This window comes from Panthera onca, chromosome B4, assembly GCF_046562875.1.
Source record: "Panthera onca isolate mPanOnc1 chromosome B4, mPanOnc1 haplotype 2, whole genome shotgun sequence".
Lineage (NCBI taxonomy): Eukaryota > Metazoa > Chordata > Mammalia > Carnivora > Felidae > Panthera > Panthera onca.
Window position 1 is genome coordinate 96,409,822 of NC_138345.1, and position 26,260 is coordinate 96,436,081.

The 26,260-nt window shown below is 35.3% G+C and overlaps 1 protein-coding gene across 1 annotated transcript in view; it reads left to right on the forward strand.

Annotated features, from left to right (window-relative positions):
- The window catches only part of TRHDE (thyrotropin releasing hormone degrading enzyme), a 384,591-nt gene that overhangs the window by 151,505 nt on the left and 206,826 nt on the right, over nt 1-26,260 (forward strand). The gene's annotated exons all lie outside the window — the stretch shown is intronic.

The following is a 26,260-nucleotide window of genomic DNA, read 5'->3' on the forward strand; positions in this document are numbered from 1 at the left end:
TTGCTTCCCTTCCCTCGTGTTAATCTGTTCTGTGTCTTGAAGTCCTCATATGAGTAAAATCATAGGATATCTGTCTTTCTCTGACTAATTTTGCTTAGCATAATACCCTCTAGTTCCATCCACATAGTTGCAAATGGCAAGATTTCATTCTTTTTGATTGCTGAGTAATACTCCATTGTATATATATACCACATCTTCTTTATCCATTCATCCATCAATGGACATTTGGGCTCTTTCCATACTTTGGCTATTGTTGATAGTGCTGCTCTAAACATTGGGGTGCATGTGTCCCTTCGAAACAGCATACCTGTATTGCTTGGATAAATACCTAGTAGTGCAATTGCTGGGTCATAGGGTAGTTCTATTTTCAATTTTTTGAGGAACCTCCATACTGTTTTCCAGAGTGGCTGCACCAGTTTGCATTTTCACCAGCAGTGCAAAAGGGATCCTCTTTCTCTAAATCCTTGCCAACATCTGTTGTTGCCTGAGTTGTTAATGTTAGCCATTCTGACAGGTGTAAGGTGGTATCTCATTGTGGTTTTGATTTGTATTTCCCTGATGATGAGTAGTGTTGAGCATTTTTTCATGTGTCAGTTGGCCATCTGGATATCTTCTTTGGAGAAATATCTATTCACATCTTTTGCCCATTTCTTCACTCATTTGTTTTTTGGGTGTTGAGTTTGGTAAGTTCTTTATAGATTTTGGAAAGTTACCCATTCTCTGATGTGACATTTGCAAATATCCTCCCCCATTCTGTCAGTTGCCTTTTGGTTTTGCTGATTGTTTCCTTTGCTGTGCAGAAGCTTTTTATCTTGATGAGGTCCCAGTAGTTCATTTTTGCTTTTGTTTCCCTTGCCTCCAGAGACGTGTTGAGTAAGAAGTTGCTGTGGCCAAGATCAAAGAGGTTTTTGCCTGATTTCTCCTCGAGGATTTTGATGGCTTCCTGTCTTACATCCATTTTGAGTTTATTTTTGTGTATGGTGTAAGAAAGTGGTCCAGGTTCATTCTTCTGCAGGTTGCTGTCCAGTTTTCCCAACACCACTTGCTGGAGAGACTGTCTTTATTCCATTGGATATTCTTTCCTGCTTTGTCAGAGATTAGTTGGCTATACATTTGTGGGTCCATTTCTGGGTTTTCTGTTCTGTTCCATTGATATGGATGTCTGTTTTTGTGATGGCTTAAATTTCTGATACAGATGTCAGTCAGGCTGAAGGAAAATGATCCCAGATGGAAGGTCTGTAAAGCAAGAGGAATGACAAAAAAATTGATAAATATCTAGGCAAAAGTAAAATAATATTAATTATTTAAAATAACAAAAGAGGTATAACAACAGTTTATCATTAGATTTAAAATAGAAATAAAGTATCTGGTAATGATAACAAAAAATGGAAGGGGAATAAATGTAGTTAAGGTGTTTAAGGGCCTTGCATTATCCAGGAAGAGGGCAGAAATTAAAGAACTATAAAACAATAAAAAATGGAGTGATCAACAAAGCCACAGGTTGGTTTTTCTGAAAAGAATAATAAAATTTACAAATATCTGAGCAGTTTAACCGGTAAATAAAAAAATCAGATTGTATGAATAACCAATGTGTGGAATAAAATAGGGCATTGCCACAGATATTATATATGTTAAAAATAATTAGGGTTTTATTAATATTTTATGCCAATAGTGTTGACAGCTAAGTAAAATGGACAAACTTCTAGAAAAATAAACTTACTAGTGTTGATAAAAGAATAAATAGAAATATATGAATAGTTCTATTCTATTAAATAAATTGAATATTTTAAATTTGCCTGCAAAGAAAACTCTGGGTCTAGCTGGCTTTATTATTGATTTCTATCATATTCTATCAATTAGTCAAAAGAGGGAATAACATCATTTACAAAATTCTTAAATTCAGTAGAAAGAAGGAATACTCCCAATTCATTCTATTTATTCTATGAGCATTATCACTTTAATATCAGAACCTGACATGGACATTATAAAAGGTAAAATTACTTGTGTTTCTCATTCATGAACAATAAATACAAAAATTCGAAGTAAAAAAATAGCAAATATAAAATAAATCATTGCAAAGTTGAGTTTATTCTGGAAATGTGAGATGGGTTGAACATTTGCAAATCAATCAATGTAAACCAGTAAAATAAAAGAATACAAAAAAGAAAATATATGACCATTTCAATAGATGCATAAAAATATTTAATCAAAGTCAATATCTAATTCATGATAAAAATTATTAGCAAATTAAAATCAGCATTCCTAGTATAATAAAAGGCCATTTGTACCCATTATATAGTAAAATACAACTTAATGATGAAACATTGAATATTTTCTCTTTTGGATTCAGAACCAGAAAATGATACTGGCTGGTTGTCCACCCCTTCTGTTTAGTATTACACTGGAAGCCTTAGCCAGTGAAGTAAGGCAGGCCAAGAAAACAAAGATGTGAGGATCAATAATGAAATACAAAATTGCCACTCTTTACAGGTGATAGAATTCTATTTGGAACAACCAAGATTCAAATATTATGATTTACAGGTTTAATAGAATTGCAATATATATATATATATATATATATATATATATATATATATATATTAATATACAATAATGAGGGGTACCTGGGCAGCTCAGTTAGTTAAGTGTTCAACTTCAGCTCAGGTCATGATTTCACAGTTCAAGAGTTCAAGCCCCATGTCAGTCTCTGCACTAACAGCTCAGGGCCCAGAGCCTGCCTCAGATTCTGTCTCCATCTCTCTGCACCCTTCCCCTGCTTGTGTTCTCTCTCTCTCTCTCTCTCTCTCTCTCAAAACTAAATAAATAAACATTAAAAAAATATATATATACATACAATAATTGTGTTTTTATATAACAACAACATATCAGTTAAAATAAAATAGCACACTTTACTCTAGCTTAAAAAATAGGAAGTACCTGAGCAACATATCAGTTAAAATAAAATAGCACACTTTACTCTAGCTTAAAAAATAGGAAGTACCTGAGCATAAATTCAGCAAAGATATATGATTTCTGTGGAAAAATATTAAAAATTTATATCAAGAATGTCCTAAATAAATTTAGAACAAAAGTAAGCAGAGTGAAAGACTCAACATTGTAAAATATCTCAATTCTGTCTCAACTGATCTGCAGATTCAATGAATAAACCAAGTCCTAGCAGGCTCTTTCATTCAGCTCAATAAGCTGGTTCCAAAATTACATGGAACTTTAAAGAGCCAAATGATGGAATACCATTATATTGCCTTCTGTATGGCAAAAATTATAAAGTCTGAGTATTCCAGTCATTGGCAAAGATGTGGCAGAACTCACCCCTCATGGAAATGTAAACTAATTTAACAAATCGGAAAGATTAGACATTAGCCAATAAAGCTGAATATGGGCCTATCATACTACCTAGGAAATACACTCCTAAGTGTCCTTTTGAGATACTCTTGGACATTTGCCTCTTTAAGATACATGGACAAGAATGTTCAAAGCAGAATTGTTTATAAAGTCAAACTCTTGAAAGACCTTGAATGTAAACCAACAGTAGAATGATAATAGTCACACAATGCACTAATATAGTCATGAAAATGAATAAACTATATCTAAAAGATATATGAATCTCACAAAGAGAGTTTGAGTAACTATGTTGCATGTTTTGCAAACTATAGAATGATAGGTTTCTAGACTTTTAGGGTAAGAGAGTAACTTGAAGTTTTTCTGCAGCTTTACTGTTCAATATGGTAGCCACTAGATAAGTGTGACTATTGGGCACTTGAAATGTAGCCAGCTCAAATGTGTTATAAGTCTTAAAGTACACATTGGATTTCTAAGATTTAGGAAAACAGTAATGTAAATATCTCATTAATAATTTTCATATAGGTTACATGTGGGAATGACATTTGGATATTTTAGGTTGAAAATTATAAAAATCAATTTCTCCTGTATTATTTTACTTTTTTAAACTTGACTACCAGACAATTTAAAATTACATATGGCTCACACTTTATTTCCCATGAACATTGCTGATACAAACCATTTTACAGATTAGAAAATGCATCTCAAATATAGTAAATTACATGCCCTCAAATTTACCTATCATTATAACATAAAATACATCACAACTTTAAAATTTCCTGAGGTTTTTGCAGTCAGGAAAAGATTGTGAGCATCATGGTCCTTCACAACTTTTTATATTATCACATGGTTGTGGTAAAATACAAAGAATGTTGCCATGTTGTCATACAGACTTGGGTTCATGTAGCAGAACAACTTAGTGGCTATTCACAAAGTTTTTAAATTTAATTAGGTCTTGATTTTTTTTCCTCTATAAAATCATGTAACATTCACTGGGCAATTTCGACAATAAAATGAGATAAGCTACATGCCAGTTCTTAGCAAGGTGGCTATCGCAGAATAAATCTTTAAAAAATTCTGTCCCTTTAGTGTTTATATGGACTGCTGCTGCCATAGTTTCTATTTGCTTATATATTATCTAAGGATTGAGGCCTATTATTTTTTATTTTTTTATTTTACTGCTTTCTACAAATGGATTCTAAATTGCTGTGGACATAGCTGGGGAGATATGCTAAAAGAAAGTGTCAAAATATGAAAAAAATATTTAAGTGTCCAGGGTCAAATTTTAAAGTTAATATTTTATAAAACATGTGCTTTTATAACCACAGAAGACACTAATTTTGGCAATTACCTGGCTACCTCCAGTGGCCTTTCGGGGGAACACATTCTCTTGTGCTTACTCATTCTGTGTAGTTTGGAATTGTCATTGTCTTCCATGATTCTGTTGCTTGTTGTGATATTTCATACATCGGGGAGTGAATAATTTCATGATTTTGACTAGGATTATAACAAATTGATGACAATGCAAAACTCTAATTTAGATTTAGGCTTTTTAAAGGAAGTAATAAAATTGGTTGCTTTATAAATTAGTAGTGGGGGAAATCAGAGACCATGGACACCTCGGATAAATTTTAAGACTGATGGAGATAAAGAGACAATAAAATTTATGTGCTGTAGCAATAACCCAGTATTAGTTACTAGCTACTTGATGCAAGTTTTCGTGTACACAGAATTAGCAGAACAAAGAAATGTTGAAAATACATTAATAGATTTTAGTTTTAAACAATGAATAATAAAAAAAAAAAAAAGCAGAGTTTCTTAGTAACAACCCTTGGTCTAGGAGCCTAGAATTAAGAATGGAGTATGGTAATTGAATAAGGTCAAGAAAAACATGACTTAATTTGTAGCTAGGTACGCTGAAAGGACCAGCATCTTGAAGTAAGGTTGTAAATCAATGTGATAACCTACAAGAGACAGCTAGCTGTAAAATTGCTTTCCCTCAAAGCCTTTAATATGTAAAACATTTAGTTTTGGTAGAGACATGGGGATGTATTAATTGATCCCTGCTTAGTATCTTCTGGAGTGAAGAAGGGGAGGACATAATTTATTCATTTACTACTCTCTGCTGATCCCTTTACATACATTAAAACATTTAATCATTACAACAGTCTGGTGAAGGTGGTGTTAACATGCTTTTATTTTTAATGAAGAAACTGAGACTCAGAAAATTTAAGTAAATTATCTAAAATTGCACAATTAGTTGGATCTGAACAAGGATTTGAATTTAGTTGCAGTTGTCTGAGTCTGAGGCTTGTGCAGTTGCCTCTATGGCAGGATCTCCTATTTGTTACGTCATGAATTTGTATTTCAGGATCTTAGTGGTGGAGTCCTTTATACAAACCAGATCTCTGTATGTGATGTAATGCTGCCTCACATTGCCAGCCCCTCAACACCTCCCTTGAAAAACCATTGCTATACTTTATTCCTTTAACATTTAGTTCTTAATTCTTTTGGTTCTACCACTAACCTGCATAAGACAGGTGTAATAACCACAAGGAGGCTGAAACATGACTTCAGTAGTCTTAAATTTCAATTGTGTTTTCTCAATAGATATATAATTAGAATCAGTGGGAGGTTAGCCTTGGTGAAGATTATAGAATTAGACTCTTATTCTTGCAATTTCACACCAGCTTTGGCTTATTTGATTGCTCTGGTTTTCTTTTCTGCCCTGTGTAGTCTGGGGCAAACCAAGACATTAGTGAGTCTTTGGCAAAACAACTGTGTTTTGCATGTTGGCGTTACTATGAGCAACTGATACTGTCTGTACCAAGTATAATGTTGGTGACTTTGGGTTTGAAGTTGTTTCAAAAAAAAAAAAATAATAATAATGCTGGAGAGTGGAGCTTAGTAATGTTCTTTACTGGGTTTTATTTGCATTTGTGCTCTATGATGTATTTTTATATTTTGTTTTCCAAGATCTGGCTGTGAGATTATATTTGGTGCATATAATTTGTATTGTTATTGGAGGTTTTTCTCCAGTTTGATTCTTGAATTTCCTAGAAACAGAGCTCCTAAGCCTTAGATATTTCTAGATAATCATAAAATTATTTATTTATTTTTAAATAATTTTTTTAACCTTTATTGATTTTTGAGACAGAGAGAGAGAGCATGAATGGGGGAGGTTCAGAGAGAGAGGGAGACACAGAATCTGAAACAGGCTCCAGGCTCTGAGCTGTCAGCACAGAGCCCGATGTGGGGCTCAAACTCACGGACTGTGAGATCATGACCTGAGCCGAAGTCGGACGCTCAACCGACTGAGCCACTCAGGCGCCCCTCATAAAATAATTTATTCCCCTCATATGTTCATATTTTACTTCTTTTAAGTCTACTGATACATTTTAATAACCTTTCTCATATTGTCATTGTCTTTCTAAATTACGTGGAAACATTCATTGTACATACTAATTGTTTACCAAATGTAGCAGAAAAATGGAAATTTCATATATAGCAACAGTCTGAAAGTAGACGCTGTGAACTCAGCTAGGGTATTTTGTGTTTTTAGATGTCCTAAGCATTATTTTTAAAGGTATTTCAGAACTTATGGTGAAGTTTAAACCTCTCTATAATTCCTCCTTTATTAACTCTTATTATAAAAAATAACTGGCAGAGAGAGCGTGTTGCTCAAATTTCTTTGAGGCATGAAGATGTGAAGCAATAGTGATTCTCCAGAGTAACTTTTAATTCTCACATTTATTCAGTCATGACTCAAAGTTTTTATTACCTCAATGTTTCTCTTTTGGTATTCCATTCTAGTAGCAGAACATAAGATAAATACTTTTGTGGATAATTGAAAAATATTTACTGGAATAATTCCCATTTACTTTTTGGGGGCAAAAGAATATATAATATACTTAGAAGCTGTCAACTGCAAGCAAATTTTCTTATGTCTAATATACTTCCTGGTTCTAATGACAACATGCAGCACAAAATCATTGAATCTCTAGCTTTTCCTATGTGAATTTCTTCATTTTCTTCCAGCTGTTAATGGTAAGAAAATGGTAAGAAAAATGAATTTCTAGAAAACTTTCCATAGAGACTGGTGAATTGATTCCTCCATTTTTAAGGGGAAATCAGAGTGATCGTAGAGCAACTTCCATTGGAGGCACTCGAGAGCTTTACAAACATTGTCTCATTAATCCTTATCCCAGTAATGGGAAAACATTATTGGCCCAGTATTTTTGGTGAGAAATAGAAAGTATCAAGAGGTCTTATTGTTTCAAGTAATGTGCTGACTCAGAGATCAAGTCTATAATAGAATTTCATTTTTTTTTTTGTTTCTGCTTCCAGGCAGCACTGCTGTCTCCTGTGCATTTTGATGCTGGAGAAAAAGAAAGAATTTCATAACAGTCTCTGGTTTTTATTATTTTATTATTATTTTTTAATGTTTCTACATTTATTTTGAGAGAGAGAGAGCACCAGCAGGGAAGGGGCAGAGAGAGAGGGAGAGAACCCCAACAGGCTCCCTGCTGTCAGTGCAGCCTAATGCAGGGCATGAATTCACAAACTGTGAGATCATGGCCAGAGCTGAAATCAAAAGTCAGATGGTCGCCAACTGAGCCACCGAGGTGCCCCTGTAGTTTTCAAAAGTTATCAGAGAATCATGAGCATTATCATGATGAGCAGAAGTTAATGATTTTATTGGGAGACAGAGGAAGTGAGTAGAAGTACTGCTATTTTGACTTCAACCTTGCCAGGGAGACACTGAACACTGAAAGGGAAGGGATAGGTAGGAACTCTAGGAAAAAGCAGCTCCTCCATTCAAGAGTTAATTACACTATTTGAACACATCACAATTCAAAATTAATAGATGGTAAACTATGCAGAATTCTTTAGATGGAAACTTAAGAATGAGTAGATAGATTAAGAGGAATGAAAAATAACTCCAAATAAACTTCTGACAGTATAATCATTGTTTAAAGAAACTGATGTGTCTAGCTGGGAAGCTCCTGGATCAATATGTCAAAGAAAATATACAAAGGATGCATCCAAAAAGATGGAAGGAGAGGTGGATGACCAAGGATGATAATGGAAATAATAGATGGCATTTGCTGATCACTCACTACAACCACACTGTGTTTTAAAATCTCACAACAGGGGCACCTACCTGGCTGGCTCAGTCGGTGGAGCATGGGACTCTTGATCTCAGGGTTGTGAGTTTGAGCCTAACATTGGGTGTAGAGCTTACTTTTAAAAAATAAACTTGAAAATGGGGCCCCTGGGTGGCTCAGTTGGTTTAGTGTCTGACTCTTGATTTTGGCTTGGGTCATGATCTCACAGTTTGTGGGTTTGAGCCCTGCACTGGGCTCTGCACTGATGGTGTGACACCTGCTTACATTCTCTGTCTCCCCCTCTCTCTCTGCCCCTCTCCCGTGCTCTCTCTCTCTCTCAAAATAAACATTTAAAAAAAACTAAAAAAATTTTAAAAACTCTTAAACAATAAAAAATAAAATCTCACAATGTACTATAAGTTGGATACCATTATTTCATTTTAGAGATGAGACAACCAAGTACTGGGAGGTTAAGCAATTTGCTACAGGTCATAAATGAGTATGAGTGGCATGGATTTGTAGGAACCTCCTGAATGGTAAAACACAGATTTAGGTTAGGCCTTTTAAAAGGAAAAAATAAAGTACTAATAATAATCAAAAGAGCGAATTATATTTGGTACAAAAAAAGAAAGGGAGTGGCTTATTCCTTGGGACAGATGGCAAGAGGAAGATAAATTTCTCAGCTTTGATTCTTTCTTTCTCTTCTTTGTGAAGGAAAATAATCCTCAGACCAGTGAGAGAAATATTTATAAAGGGAATGGAAAAATCCAGGATTGAGGAGATTTTGCGGGGTAAATAACTGCCCCAAGTGAGTTTAAACTTCATGGCAGTAAGGATGGTGAGAAGAGCGTGGGCTTTGGAGGCAGCCAGGTGTAGGTTCAAATCGTGGTTTGTGCCATTTTCTTGCTTTAGAAATTGGGCAAGGTATTTAGCTTCTGTGAGCCTTAGTTTCCTTACGTGGTGATTATGGAAAACATCCCTAGATCCTAGAAGTTAGGAGACTAGAAGAGATAACTAATGTTAATAAGGGGTCTGGTGAATGGTAGCTACTTAAATAAATATTAGTTGCCTTACACTTCTTCCCAGACCCTGATGAATTGTGGCCCAGTGAATTACAGAGGAATCTGCCAAACTACCTTGGGCAAATATTTGAAAAATCATGGAAAATAAGAATGGAAATTAAGAAATACACCATTTTTCAAAGGAGCAAAAAGACGAATTAGTGAAACCACAGTCAACAAATCAATCAATTAACGATAGATGTAATTCCAGAATGCATTATGTTAAAGATGGCCACCATGCACTATACAAAGGAGTAATCATCTCTATTAACCAGTACCTTTTTCCTGGACTTTATATTTTGCTACATCTTACCACTAGAGTAACTTGACCCTCACTGTAGATTCAGGCCCATCTCACATCTCTAAGGTCAGATTTGAAATTAGGTTGAATGTAATTATGGAACTCTAGTTTAGAATCCTGAGTGTCAGAAGTCTACCCTAATTTTGGAAACTGTAGTCCTGTCTTATTAATGTTCTTGATCCCTTATCTTGGCAGCCACTTCTAATATCTTAATTTTCATAGGATGAAGGTGAGGGGTAAGGGAACAACCTTGGACAGAAAGACTGACTTAGTGCTTGGAAGGTACAAACTGTTAACGTAAATGAATTCAAGGGACTTGAGACCTTTTTGATCCAAGACAGCATCATGTTCAGTTGGGCTGCATGATAGAATACATATTATCCATGGTTCTTATTAATAAGTGGCTTTCATCCATGGAAAGGGGAATCTGAATAACTTCCTAGAAATAGAGTTCAGCCCTAGAGAAAAGACCTTGAAAAAAGCTAAGAGAATTAAGGTACCATCTAAATAGACTGAGCTCAAAATCTACCAAAGATTAGCACATATAGCCAATCACATAGACTGGCCATAGAAGATATATAAGGAGACTCTCGATCAGTTTCACATGTATTGAGATTATCTCCAACTTTGGGACATCAGATGTGGGGAAGCAGTTGCCACTTTTTAGTAGGGAGACAACTCCTAATATACGTTTAAGCTAAATTCTCAGTTTGGTTGAGTGCTGGGCTTGGGTCTGAGCATGTAGGTGGTAGATTTTTAGTACATGTAGCATGATTCATAAATGCCAGAATACATTCTATGTATTGGATTCTTTTCTTAATAGAATAACTTTGAGATTAATATAACCTATATATAAAATATCAACTAGGCTGAATATTCCAGTTATCTAATACTGCATAACAATCCAACTCAAATTTAGTGGTATCACACAACAGTCATTTTGCTATGCTCATGGATTGTGTGGCTTGTGTCTGCTTCATGATGTCTGGGCTTCAGCTAGGAAATTCTGAGGCCGAGAGTGACACTTACATGGCTGGGTTATTATTTGAAAACTTGTTAACCTACATATCTGATATCTGGGCCAAGAGGAATTGAAGGCTGGGCTCAACTGTGACTGACATACGAGTACATACATGTGACTTCTGTGTGTAGTTTGGTGACTGGTTCTGGAGGTAATGGCCTGAGAAGGAGCACAAGGGGATGAGCATTCCCAGAGAGCAAGGCAGCTCTGGGAATCTGAAATCATAAAGCATTATTTTGGTACATTTTATTGGTTATGAGAGCCTCTGAAGCCAGCTCAGATTCAAAGGGGAAGGGATTTTGCAAGATAGCATTATGGAAGATTATATGAGGTGGGAGATATTGCTGTAGACATTTTTGAAAAAAAAATATGATCTGCCACATTGTGCTGTTTTGGTTAGTTTGGTTGATTAACTTGTTTTTCTTGAACAATGAGTAAAATGAGAAAATACAGAGAAATCTCTAAGTTATTTCTTGCTAGGTACTTAAGCTTTTTAAGACTTGTCTATGGTGATAATGGCAGTTCAGTTATGAGTTTTAAAAGCTCCATTGCTTCAAGACATTTTTGTAAAAGTTGTGATAGGTATGTACTCTAATACCCTATTAAATAGAAATGTGTAAACCAGGATGACAAATATTTTATGGTACAGAGACAACAGATATATATGTCCACCTTTATTCCTTAATATTGACATAGATTTATTGTTTTAAAGAGTCTTGTATCTTTCTCAGAGCTGCAGTGATTCATTATCTCTCATTCTGAAACCATTGTTTTAATATGTTCTTGGGTTGCTGCTGTTCATCTCTAATATTAAATTTTTATCTCTAGAAATAGTTTCTTTTTCAGTTGGGATTTTATGGTTCCTCAGAATAGTGACAAGAGTATGAAAATCTTGCCAATTTTATAGTGCACCTTAAAACAATGGAAAGAGTTTGAAATTGGTTAACTAGCTATTAACATCTTGTTGAATTGGAAAGGGCTAACATTTATTACAACTTGTACCATTAGGTATTTGCATTCCCTATACAGTTCTCTGAGCCTATGTTCATTAGCAGTGAAAGACAAGATATTGTTTTCTGATTATAGAGTGCCAAGTGTCTGAAACATTTTGATTAGCAATCTATCTTTCCAATTCTAGCTAATGATTTATGCTTGGAGAGAAATGGATTAAGATAGGAGTAGTAATTTTTTAAGTCCTCATAACTGAATAATACAAAATGGTATTATTTCAATTGTATCTTCAAGTTCTACAGGATGTTTTCATTTTCCTTTTCCTGACATAAATTTAGCAGGGAAAGCAAACACATACAAGAAATAAATGATTCTATCTCTATAATGTTTTTGGTTTCTTGACTTTCTTAAACATATTTAGGTTGTTGGCCTTTGAAATTCTTTCAACTCTGGCCCCATCCTCATTTTCAAATTTATTTTTCATGAATCGCCTTTAGGTTATCCTTCACTATGGTACAACTACACTGGTTACATTTCTATGATCACAGTTTTCATTTTCCTCTTTTTATAGATAGATTCAAAGTATTCTTCCATTTAAGATACCTTTTCTCGCAAGACTACCAGTCAAAAATCTTACTCTACTTTTAATGTTGTGTGAGTTTTCTGGTCCCCACTCACCATGTAGTAAACAAGGCCTAGGAATCTGCCTTTTCAACTGACACCAAGGTGATTCTCATATAGGTACTCTGTCCACCACACTTTGAAGAATTCTGCTTTATGGATTGTGGTAGGCAGAACAATGGTCCCCTCAGGATGTAGCCATTCTTATCTCAGGAACCTATGAATACATTATGAACCTATGAATAGATGGGAAATTAAGATAGAAAATAGAACTAAGCTTACAAGTCAACATACCTTTAAAATAGGAAAATTATCCTGAATTATCTGGGAGGGTCAGATGTAATTACAGGGGTCTTTAAAAGTGGGAGAAGAAAGCAGAAGAGGAATTTTCCATTCAGAGGAGAAGACATTACAATTGAAAGCAGAGCCCAGAGTGGTATGATATGAGAAGGACTAGATCTGCCCTTGTTGGCCTCGAAGATAGAGAAAAAGGTCTATGAGGCAAGGAAACTAACACAAATGCTGTCTCAACTCTGAAATTCCTTACCTCCCCTTGCTAAATTCCATCTTTCCTCCTAATATTAACTTGTTTATTCTGTTCTAATTAAATATTAACCACAAATCATCTCCTTGTTATTATAGTATGCTAGTATCCCTCTAATGCTAAAGTTTTTGAGGGAAGAGACAATTAATTCTTCATCTTTGTATGTCCTTGAGTAACTAGCATCCAATAGACATTAATTAATTATCTAGTGGATTCTTATCCAGAACATAATTCCTAGTCACAGTGTTGAGGGATTCTCTCAGAATAACTATTTTAAAACTAAAATAAGCATGAAGAAATCCAAGAAAAGAAAAAAAATCCTTTAAGAATTTTCTATAAAACCATTTTATAGTAACTTTTAAAATCACTATAAAAACTTTACTCCTGTAAGAGAAACAAAAGCAACATGGCCTTGTATTTTACACTGAATTTTACTGTGGGTTTAGAATATCATGATAAAAAAGAGCAACTTCACATGCATTTTGTTGTTGTTGTTGTTGTTGTTGTTGTTGTTGTTGTTGTTGTTTGTATGGCTTAGACTTTGAAAGTGTTTTTCAAGTGTCACAAAGAAAATACTGGCTTTCTGTTGGCCAGCAAAACCCTTGATGTTTTCCCTTGAAAAGTGTGAATGGATCAGTTTGGTTTTACTTAGTTCAATTTTTGCAGCTAATGCAACTTGTATATTCCTGATGAAATATGCCCACAATATATAGTGAATATCATTATTTTATAGTTCCTAATGGTTCCATAGTACCTTTAATGTTTTAAGATTCTTACTTATAGGAGAATTTGGAGGAATCCCTTAACCAGATTGTCAATTTTATGTATGTTGGCTCTATTTAGTTAGCAACTGTATTTTAAGTTAGCAAATCAATTCAGTTTCTATAATTTGTCTTCAGTTAAGATCCTCACTTTGTGACAGCAGATGCAACTCTCTTGAAAGAAATTTTCATTATAAGACAACATTGAAAATAAGTGGAAAAAAATATTTTTCCCTCATCTCATTTCTAAGCAACTATGTCTTAGACATTTTGAAGGTCCTGTGCTATCTTCCTGTTTCCAACCCTACTTGAAAGACACCATTTTAGGAGGAAAACCCTGACATTGCCTCATATTCTTACTTACTTACTTATTTATTTAACTATTTGCTTTTTACTATGGGTCTATGACAAGCCATATTCAGGGTTGTGGATAATAACAACAGCAACAGCAAAAAATCTTTGCTAAAGAAATTAAGAAGCCAAGGAACCATTTGAATTGCTAAAACTCATAGATATAAAGTCATGGATCATCAAAAAGTTAAGAATAGAACTATCCTACAATCCAGCAATCACACTACTAGGTATTTACTTAAAGAATACAAGCATACTAATTCAAAGGGATACATACATCTCGATGTTTATAGGAGCATTATCTAAAATAGCCAAATTATGGAAACAACCCAAGTGTTGATCAACTGATGAACAGATAAAGAAGATGTGGCATATATACAATGGAATATATATATATATATATATATATATATATATACACACATATATATGTATATGTACATACATATATATATATAATGGAATGTTACTCAGCCATAAAAAGGAATGAAATCTTGCCATTTTCCACAATGTGGATAGAGCTAGAGAGTATTCTGCTAAGTGAAATAAGTCAGTCAGAGAAAGACAAATACCATATGACTTCACTCATATGTGGAATTTAAGAAACAAATGAGCAAAGGGAAAGTAAAAGAGAGAGGCAAACCAAGAGACAGGCTCTTTTTATTTTTTTTAAATAATTTTTGAAAGTTTATTTACTTATTTTGAGAGAAAAAGAGAGTGTTTGCATGTGTGTGCATGTGAATGGGACATGGGCAGAGAGAAAGAATCCCAAGCAAGCTTCATGCTGTCAGTATAGGGCCCAATGCGGGGCTCAACCCCATGAATCCCACAAACCATGAGATCATGACCTGAGCTGAAATCAAGAGTTGGACGCCTGACTGAGCTACCCAGGTGCCCCCAGACGCTTAGTTATAAAGAACAAAGTGATGACTACAGAGGGGAGGTAGGTGGGGAGATGGGCTAAATAGGTGATGGAGATTAAGAAGGGCACTTGTTGTGATGAGCACCAGATGTTGTATGAAAGTGTTGAATTACTATATTGTACACCTGAAACTAATATTACACTGTATGTTAGCTGACTGGAATGTAAATAAAAACTTTAAAAAAATCACAGAGGATCTAGAAAGGAAAAGTGAGACACCAGGTGTTTATGCCAATAGCAATGGTGATAGACTCAATCAAACTAGTGATGGGGATGAAGCTAACATCATTAAGGAGTCACTTGCTACACTGTGTAGTAAATGCAGTTACACAGCAGGTGAATTTAGTATGTATAACCTCTCAATAATTTAAGCTATATCTGGTTTTAAAGTGTATAGGGACGTGTTATTGGAGAGATCTTGAATAAATATGTTTTATTGAAGACATACAGTGACACGCACTACTTTCTCATTGTTGAATATAATAATAATACTGTTAATGTATCCAAATGGGTAAAATGTTGACATAGAAATATGTAATATATATGTTGATCTCTCCTACTCTACAGGTTTATAAATTGCAAACTTTAATCTCTGTGAAAGAGACTGAGAAGTTCCAAATTTCTAAGAATAACACTCAGTGGTTATAATCAATTGTATATTGTAACGGAAGACTTTCAGAAAATAACAACAACATTAAATACTTTACATTGTGCCAGACGCTGTTCGAAATAATCTACATATGTCGACTCAGTTAATCATAGCCATAACCTAGGAGATAGGACTACTATTTCCCTCATTTTTCAGATGAGGGACCTGATGGCCAGAAACATGAGGTTATTTGCCAGTGGTTGCCCAGCTGAAAAGTGGTAGAGGTGGGATCAGCAGCTATTTACCAAGGGCCTCTATGTGCTAGGTACTATTGAAGGTGTTGGAGACATAGCAGCAATAGAATTTATTTTTTAAAAAAAATCCACTTTTGTAATGTGTGTTCTTGTGGACTCTTTTTCCTGGGGAAAGGAAAGTCAAAAATAACCTTTAGTAAGCCACAGAGAAAATTACTCCTACTACTCTATTTGTTGTTTTGCTCTTTTTTCCCTTATGTGTTCATCAGTGTCAAAGCTTTTTCCCCACGAAAAGGAAATTTGTCTTCCTTTTATTCATTTTCATTTAGTGGCTACATATCGTCTATATATGGTCCTGATCCTCTGATAGTCCAGAAAACTAGAGTGAATCTGTAGCTAATCAGGGTCTAAAACAAAATCTGGCAAATTGTATCGTCTAGGCTCCGAGGCAGTGCTGTATTTATAGCTTTGTGGACTGTATACAGATGGTAGCAGCTACTCAACTCTGCCTGCTATTGCAGCCTGAAAAGTAGCCATAGGCCATATGTAAATGAATGGACTTGGCCACATTTGGCCCTGTGCCTGTAGTTTGCCAACCTCTCATCTAGAGGGTGGGACCACCTAGATGATGAGGCCCATTCTTTCTATTTTGCATATGGGTACCACGGTACCTGAGATAGAAGGAGTCCAGTTTATATGCCCTACCTTCGCTTCTTGGAATGTCTCCACAGCCTTTTAACCTCACTGTGTCCTTTTCCCAGGAGCCAGACTCTCCTCTTCAGCTTCTGGGTAGAGCTGTAAGTCATTTCACTCTGCCATATTTCACACTGTGTAGGAACAGGATGATTTCCTGTTAGCATAGCTCATGAAGCATATCATCCTAGAAAACTCATTGCTTTCACTCTTCTTTCTATCTCAATACCAGCTTCCCTCATCTGGCTTCTGGTTTTCATTGTGTATGTGTGTGGATGGGGGCGTGGGGAGAAGGATTAGGGAAAATATCTCTCTATAGGATATTTTACTGTCCCACTTGACTTTGTGTACCATTATTGCAACACATTTAAGTCTTTGAGGATGCAGTCCTAGCATCAATGGATGGATTTTAACATAGTTGGATAACATAAATGGAACATTCCGTTTAAGTGTTCATGTGTAGTCTGGATGAGCCTATGTTTGAGATGTGGTGGAGGTCATTCTTTATTAGGTCAGAAATTGATGGACTATTGATTTCTAAACTCCATAGCTATGCCAGACTGGCAATGTCAGAATGACCTGGAGTACTTCGGGAAAACTCACATTCCTAGGTCATACCCCCAGAAATACTGTAGGTTTAGGGTGGGATCAAGTGATCCACCTTTTTAAAGCTCCATGTCATTGTTAAACATTCAGCCAACTAAGGAAGTTTAAAAAATATGTGTTAACAGTAATCCCAACAGCTAGGTATTACTGCTATTAACATTTTGGGTTCTATTATTCCACATATATGTAACTTGCAAAGATTGAATCAATTTTGTGTTGCAACCTTTATAAAATTTGTCTTAATATATTAGAAAGACATTTACAAGTCAATACATAGGAACCAATGTATCTACACAATAGTTTTTGAGAACAATCACAGGATATTGTAGGGTTTGGGTGCATTAAACGAATTCTATGATTTGCCATTATAAAAAATGTGATGAATGTGATGGTCAACATTCATCTGTATGTGTATAATTTGGATGTATTTTTGTATCCACTTGCTGGAATGTCATTTTCAACTACTAATACAGTATTAAAAATGATCCTGCCTTAATTGACAAAGCTCAGATTAGATTTTTAAAATACAATAGCTTTACTGAGCTTTATTTTTTCAAATATAACATGTTTATGTTTTACTTATTTTGTTATTAAGGAGGGAGGTAGATGCTGCAGAGACATTTGAGAAATATCCAGACAATTCACATGCCTTACTATTCATCCTTTGAAAGCATATGATTAAGTGGTTTTTAGTATATTCACAACATCATGCAGCCATTGTCAATACAATTAATCTCAGGACATTTTCACTAACCCAAAAAGAAACAATGTTTCCCATACTATCACTCTGCTCCCAACCCTTAGAAATTTCTAATCTACTTTCTGTCTCCATAGACTTGCATATTATGGACTCTTCATACAAACAGAATCATATAATATGTAGTTTTTGTGGATGGCTTCTTTTAGCATGTTTTCAAAGTTCACCCACGTGCGGCATGAATTAGTATGTCATTCATTTTTTATCCTGAATGATATTCCATTGTAAGGATATATCACATTTTATTTATCAGGTAATCAGGTAATGGACATTTGGTTGTTTTCATCTTTTAGCTATTATGAATAATAATGCTGCTATGAATATTTATGTACACAATTTTCTGTGGACGTACAGTTTTATTTATCTTGGTTGGGTTTTATCTAGGACTAGGATTACTGGGTCATATGGTAACTATATATTTACTGTTTTGAGGAATTGTCATGGTTTTCCAAAGAAGCTGAATCATTTTACATTTCAACAAGCAGTGTATGAGAGTTCTAAATTTTCTATATCCTCATAAGTACTTATTACTATCATCTGTCCTTTTAATCATAGGCATTCTTGTGGATATGAAGTGGAATCTCATTGTGGTTCTGATTTCCCTGATAACTAAGGATGTTGAGCATCTTTTTATATATTTATTGGCCATTTGTATATCTTCTTCAGAGAAATGCCTATTCAGATATTTGCCCATTTGTAAGTTGAGTTATTTCTTTTTTTATTACTGAGTTGTAAGAATATTTTATATCTTCTAGAACAAAGTCCCTTCTAAGATGTAAGATTTCAAATATTTTCTTCCTTTCTGTGGGTTATCTTTTCACTTTCTTCATGGTATGTCTTGAAGCATAAATGTTTTTAACTAATGAAGTTCAAAATTAGACTATTTTTTAACTTTTGTTGCTTTTGGTGTCATATCTAAGAAGTCTTTGCCTAACACAAGGTCTCTGTATTTTCTTCTAAGAGTTTTACAAGGTAGCTCTTACATTCAGGTCTATGATCCATTTTGAGTTAATTTCGGTGCATGGTGTGAGAAAGGGATCCAACATCATTCTTTTGGATGTGGATACCCAGTCGTTCCAGCATTAGTTGTTGAAAAAACTAATTTCCTGTTGACTTGTCTTGGCACCTTTGTCAAAAACTAATTGATTATAAATGTTTTAAGGTTTTATTTCTGGACTCTCCATTCTGTCCCATTGATCTCTATGTCTATCCTTATGCCAGTACCACAAGTGTCTTGATATCAATAAATTTGAAGTGTTAGTATTTTAGCTTTGGTCTTTTATTTTTCAAGATTGTTTTGGCTATTTTGGCTATTTCAGATTTTTAGAACAGATTGTCAAATTCTGCTCAGGAACCAATTGTGATTTTGATAGAGAATGCTTTCAATATTTATTTATTTTTTAAAAAAATTTTATTTGTTTATTTTTGAGAGAGAGAGAGGCAGACAGGGAGAATCACAAGCAGGTGCTGCACTGTCAGTGCAGAGCACTATGAAGGGCTCAAACCCACGAACCTTGAGATCATGACCTGAGCAGACATCAAGAGTCAGATGCTTAGTGGCCTGAGCCACCCAGGAACCTCGAGAATGCTTTCAATCCTTAAATAAATATGGGGGTATTATAATATTAAGTCTTTGACCCGTGAACATATGTTGTCTTTCTACTTATTTAGGTCTTTAACTCCTCTCAACAATGTTTTGTAATTTTTAGTGTACACAACTTGTACTTTTGTTAAATTTATTCATTTTATTCATTTTTATGCCACTGTAAATGGGATTATTTTCTCAATTTCATTTTTGGATTTTTCATTACTAGTATATAATATACAACAAATTTTTGCATATTAAACTTAGTCTGCTAAACTTGTGAACTCATTTATTAGCCTAATTGGTTTTTAGTGGGTTCCTTAGAATTTTCTTTATAAAATATCATGACATCTACAAATAGAGGCAGTTTTACTTCATCCTTTCTAATATGGATGCCTTTTTTTTTTCCCACCGTTGCCTGATTGCTCTGGCTAGGACATCCACTTCAGTGATGAATAGAAGTGGGGAGAGTAAAGATCCTTGTCTTGTTCTTGATGTGAGGAGGAACGATTTAGTCTTTTACCATTAAGTATGTTATGTGTGGCTTTTTCATAGATACCCTTTATTAGATTAAGGAAGTTCCTATTTATTTATTTATTTATTTATTTATTTATTTATTTATTATGAAGTGGTGTTAGTTTTTTTTTTTTAATACTTTTAATGCTTCTATTGAGATGTATGGGTTTTGGTCTTTATTTTGTTGGTACATTGTATTACATTACTCATTTTTGGATATTACACCAACCTTGCATTCCTGGGATAAATCTCACTTATCATGGATTTAATCATTTTTACATATTTCTGGATTTGGTTAGCTAGAATCTTGGTGATGATTTTTGTGTCTATAGTCATAAGAGAAATTGACCTGTATATTTCTTTAATTTGATGTCTTATCTCATTTTGGTATCAGGGTAATACTGATGTCATAAAATGAATCCCCCAATTCATTGTTTCATGTTTCATTGTTTCATGTTTCCTCCTCTAGTATTTTTTGGAAAAAGTTTGCGATGAATCAGTATGAATTCTTTAAACTCTGGTCTAGTTAAATTTAGGCTTCTTTGCAGAAGCAATGTATGAGGCCAATCTTTGAGGTTTGTTTTGACCTAGGAGGGCTTCTCCTAGCTGTTTCTTTCTCTAATTCTTTCTGGTTAACCAGCTGGCCTATGGTTGAGCTTGCTGCTCTCCTTTTAATTGCTTATTCCAAAAATATTCATGGTTTCTGAGAGTACTTTTAGGTTTGCATTTGCCCCTGTTCTGCTTCAAATAAAGATACCTATGAGGATAACTACTGAATTCTCTGTTCTTATACCCTGCCTTTCCAATGGGAAAAATGTCTGAGCCACTGCTTTAGAACTGGTTCTGGGGAGAGTGACCTGTTTCTTTTGGAGTAAAACCCTTGCTTTATAAGAGAGGTTCTAGGTAGGAGCAGTAAATCCAGTGTACTTGGCATGCCTCTTCTAGCATGGAAATTTTGAGAAAGCTGAAACAAAGGCAGTTGAGGCTGCATTGCTTTCAACCTGCCACACCTGGAGTGGAGTCTCTACTGTACAAGTGGGGACTGGGTATAGACAGGAAACTCCTGACTTCTTTTGCTGCAAGTGCTTGGACATTAGCCTCTGAAACATGGAGCTGGGAGTAAAGAGAAATGTGGCAGCCTTTCTTTCCAGGAGAGATACTGTAGATGGTGGCTGGTTGGTGGTGACACAGAGTTGCCTGAGCCCCATCTTCTTGGCCACAACTGTCTGTAACATATCTTCCACCATGCTGATTTGGAGAGAGGGGTGAGCAAGGGAGTGGTTTATGGCTTACATGCCACAGACTCTCATGTTTCCTACTAAGACTTAGTAGGTTTTCTTAGATAAATATTTCTTCATTTACTATGTTTCTATACTTCTCAGCAGTTTCTATAATTCTCAGCAGTTATGGCCATTTTGTTGAGGAGTGCATTTGTAGAGTTCCCCACACCATTATTTTGGAAATAATCTGAATTTCTAGATTAAATTTTTAGTCACTACTGAAATTCCTGTCAAAAATAAAGGTTTTTGAACAATTCTCATGATGGGCCAGTTTGGGGGACCCATGGACAAAATGACCTCATAGGTTCTTTCTAATATTAGGTTCTCAAACACATACTTCTTAACGTCCAGGCTACATTGATCATGGGCAAAATCAAGGGTTCTGGTGGGTGGTCAGAGCACTAATTGTCTACAAATCACTCTCCACCCCCAATATGCTAACACTTTTATGGCAATGAATCCTACCACTTGTTCTCCTTCTGTACTCACACTTCTTTCTCTCTAAGGTAAGACCTACTCCAGAATAGAAGAAGAGCAGTAAGATGTGGTCTTTGGACTCTAGAACAAAGAAGGCAAGTTTAGATAGTTTAAAAATGGCTATAGGGTTCAAGTGCATAACAGGAATTAGAGAGTTGGAATTTGAGGTAAACCAGAGAAGATGTACCACCCTTTAAAAGGAAAATCTATTTGTCATCAGCATATGATTATTTCCAGATGGATGTCATTCTTGTCATTCTTCAGGAGATCTTGACATTATTAAAGAAGAACCAGAAACCCAGATTTATTCGATATTTGAAAGCTCCCAAATTTTTAACTACTGATAACTAATTAAAAATAAAACTAAAACAACCCTGTAGGTCAAGCAAAACATGACTGTCATCTATATCTGGCAATCACAAACAATTAGTATCTACTTTATTTAATTAATTAATTTATTTATTTTTAAATATAATTTATTGTCAAGTTGGCTAACATACAGTGTGTACAGTGTGCTCTTGGCTTTGGGGGTAGATTCCCGTGATTCATTGCTTACATACAACATCCAGTGGTCATTCCAACAAGTGCCCTCCTCAATGCCCATCAACCACCCTCCCCCCATCAACCCTCAGTTTATTCTCTGTATTTAAGAGTCTCTTATGGCTTGCCTCCATCTCTGTAACTACTTTTTTCCCCTTCCCTTACCCCATGGTCTTCTGTTAAGTTTCTCAAGTTCCACATATGAGTGAAAACATATGATATCTGTCTTTCTCTGACTGACTTATTTCACTTAGTATAATACCCTCCAGTTCCATCCATGTTGCTACAAATGGCAAGATTTCATTCTTTCTGATTGCCAAGTAGTATTCCATTGTGTATATAAACCACATCTTCTTTATCCACTCATCAGTTTATGGACATTTAGGGTCTTTCCATAATTTGGCTATTGTTGAAAGTTCTGTTGCAAATATTGTGGTACCTGTGCCCCTATGAATCAGCATTCCTGTGTCCCTTCGGTAAATTCCTAGTAGTGCTATTGCTGGGTCATAGGCTATCCACTTTAATAATCTGTCTTCCCAAATGAATGGAAATGTTCCCTTAAAACACAGCAGCTCATTTAATCTTGCAGGAATTGATTTTTATGATATCAGTTCATTAGTATTGGTGGTCTTTCAGATTGAGAGCCCTCCTGATTTGGAGAATTAGGCCAAATTCCTCCAAACAGGGGTGAGGGGGGATTATTCAGGACTGAATGCTGCCCAGCTCAATCTCTTCTAAACCAGGTTGTTATATGTTTGATTATAGTATTTTAAAAACCTCCTAATCTTATGAGATTAATAACATTGTCTTGTGGGGTTTTTTTTTTTTACACTCTTGTTCATAATGTACTTCATTTAATTTTGTGGATACAATACTTGAATGAAGATAGAACCAAAGTCGGGCATACTTTTTTTTGGTCAAAATTTCCCCAGTCCACTGGTGCAGTGTTTGCTCTGAATGAAGTAGTTAATAGGAATTTTTTCATAGTTCTTTTGGGATACAGTGTAAGAATTTGTTATTATCAGCTGTTACAAGAGAAACATATAATTCTGAACTAATGACCTGATAGGTAAAGGAATAAATAGCTACAATATAAAAACCAGTTCCCAAGGACATAATTATGCTATTACTAGCAAACAGAGAGTTTCTGGTTCATTAAGTAGGAAAGGCAAAAAATAAGTATAAATGATAAAGGTGAAAATTTAATTTTTTTACTTGTTCACATATTTTCCCCTCTGACCAATAAAAACAAGAGGGAGGTTTTTTTTACACTAAATGAATATATAAACGATGAAGCCTCTCTTAAAGCCAGGGCCATGTGTCTGTCCTCAAGTGTTTTATTATGTGAAGTTTGACCTTTATTTAAAGAGCATCTCTGTTCGATGATAATTGATGGTGCTTTGAGTGAGTTTATGACAGTACTTCTACTTATTAAAAATCTTTTCCTTAAGGTGAGGATGCTTCTTTTTAACTTTTGTACTAGCTTAACCTTTGGAAATACCATGTCAATTTAGTTGCATTTATAGATTTAATTAACATATTGTGGGCTTTTTTCAAGTTATTAATAAAGATATGGGGTATGGGCAGGCTTACTTCCAATCCTGATAATTCACAATTCACCAGCTTTTTTGACTTAATCATTTACCCTTCCTTTTTGTCATGTTGGCTTTTAGTCTGGTTTGATGTTCACAACTCAAACCCATTAAAACTTGAAAATGTTCTCTATATAAAGACATTATCCTAATTACTTCACTGGGATTACTTTTGAGGTGTTACTACAAAATAATGATGTTCTGTTTTGTCTTGTTTACTTAAGCATACACCATCTGCTGGGCTTCACAGGGTTCCTATGAGGTCAGGCCCAGTGATATAAGACATGGCCTGGCACAAGTATTAATGCTTCCTTTAATAGTATTCCAAGGCAATTGGCCCAACATGTTCTCCAGAATTAGGATGCTTGAAAGATCAGTAAAGTTGAGATATTGAAGAACAGAATGCTATTTCTCTGAACCCCCTTCTTGCTCTCTTGATTCTAGAATCTTCTTTTATTTGGCACTATCAAGAAGGGATCTAGATAGGTGAAATGTGGGGTGCCTGGGTGGCTCAGTCGGTTAAGAGTCTGACCGGCTCAGGTGATGATCTCACAGTTGGTGAGTTTGAGCCCCACGTCAGGCTCTGTGCTGACAACTCAGAGCCTGGAGCCTGCTTTGGGTTCTGTGTCTCCCTCTCTCTCTCTGTCCCTTTCCCACTTGTGTTCTGTCTCTCTCACTCTCAAAAATAAATAATAAAACATTAAAAAATTTTTTTGAAGCAGGCAATATAGTTTCATGAATAAAAGCTAGATTGGTTTGGGCACAATCCCTGTCTATACTACTTACTGGCTATAGTATGAATTGTGCAAGTTAATGAATCTGTTTCCTTACATATAAAATAAGAATGGTACTAGTATCTTTCTAGATATTTAGGTTGTCATGAGGGTTAAAGAAGTTAATATGAGTAAAGCATTTAGAACATTGCCTGCCAAAAAAGATCACTAGGTGAAAGTAATTATTATTGTGCTGTCTTTGAACCCCAGTCAACCCTAAATCATCCCTCCTCTGGCCTCCTGACTCCGTTTCTCAGCTGCATCTCACGTGATAGTCCAACATTTGTCCAGGTATTATGGCAGGCTGTTAAAAGAAGCCTGTTATCCCACTGTCTTGCCCTCAGGACCTTTTTTGTTTTTTAGAGAGATCAAAATATATTGACCTCTTTACATTCATGTAAATAATGCTAGTTAAGACATATTAAGCACATATTACATGCCAGCACATATATCCTGACTTATTTAATCCTCATAACAATCCTATGACATACATATTATGACACTTTGACCAAAACAAGAACTGAGGCTCAAAGAGGTGAGGCAGTGGCAGTAGGGGGTAGATTCAGGATTCAATTCTAAGGCAGCCTGGGTTTGGCATCTAACCTTCAGACCTCTCCACTGTTTTCTCAGTGAGAGTTGCAGTGGGCCCAGAACATGCACAGTAGGTCTCACCCAGCTTGGCCACAGATATGCCGGATAAGTCTTTGTTTGACCCCCAGGACTTCCATTATTGGGAGTTCAGATGACATCACACACTCACCACGACTGCAACGGATGGAAGTGTGCATGTGCAAAATAGATTTTAATCAAAGTTCTAGTAACTAAATGACTCAATTAATAAACAAGACACACTTGGTGATATTTTTCAGGTGAAGGATATTTATGTCTGTTATAACATCCTGAAATGAGGAAAGTAAGGATGAAATAGGGAGGATCAAAATGCTATTTTACTCAGCCCCATGTTATTGCTTTAGATTTTAGTACTATGTAGGTGGGAAAGGCTTAAAGAAAAAAAAAAGTAACAGATAAATTTTAACTACTTGCAGTTCACGGTGGCTATATTGTGACAGGTTCTTCCTATTTCATTTTTGTTGTTGTTGTTGTTGTTGTTGTTGTTGTTTTTAATTGACACTTTTTCCCTCCTCCTCTCAGATAAAGTTTTCCCTTTTTATCATCGAAGTTACGCAGTTATTTGCAAGAAAAAAAGGTAATTTGTTGTTTGGCTGAAGCAGAAGGAAAAAAAAAACCTTGATAATTTTTCAATTTTTCCTTTGCTCCTCTGGCTTCCCTCCTCCCACAATGACTGACTTGCTTCCTCTGCAGAAGCCTCCTGAGATGAGTATCTCTGGCTAAGGCAGTCCATCATTGCTACACACAGAGTGGTTGACATGGAGCTGGACAGGCAGGAAAGGGAAAGTGACAGGAGGCGTGGGAAAAGTCTGATGAGAAGTACAGCTTCCTATTAATCCTCCTGGAGAAGAATCTCTTAAAAATCTCTTTAAGTGGTTTCCTGTTACAAGAAGAATCGTAAAATTTAAGTAATACCAGATTTGAGTTTAATGAAGAGAGCTGTTATAGGTGCATTCTTATTTCCAAA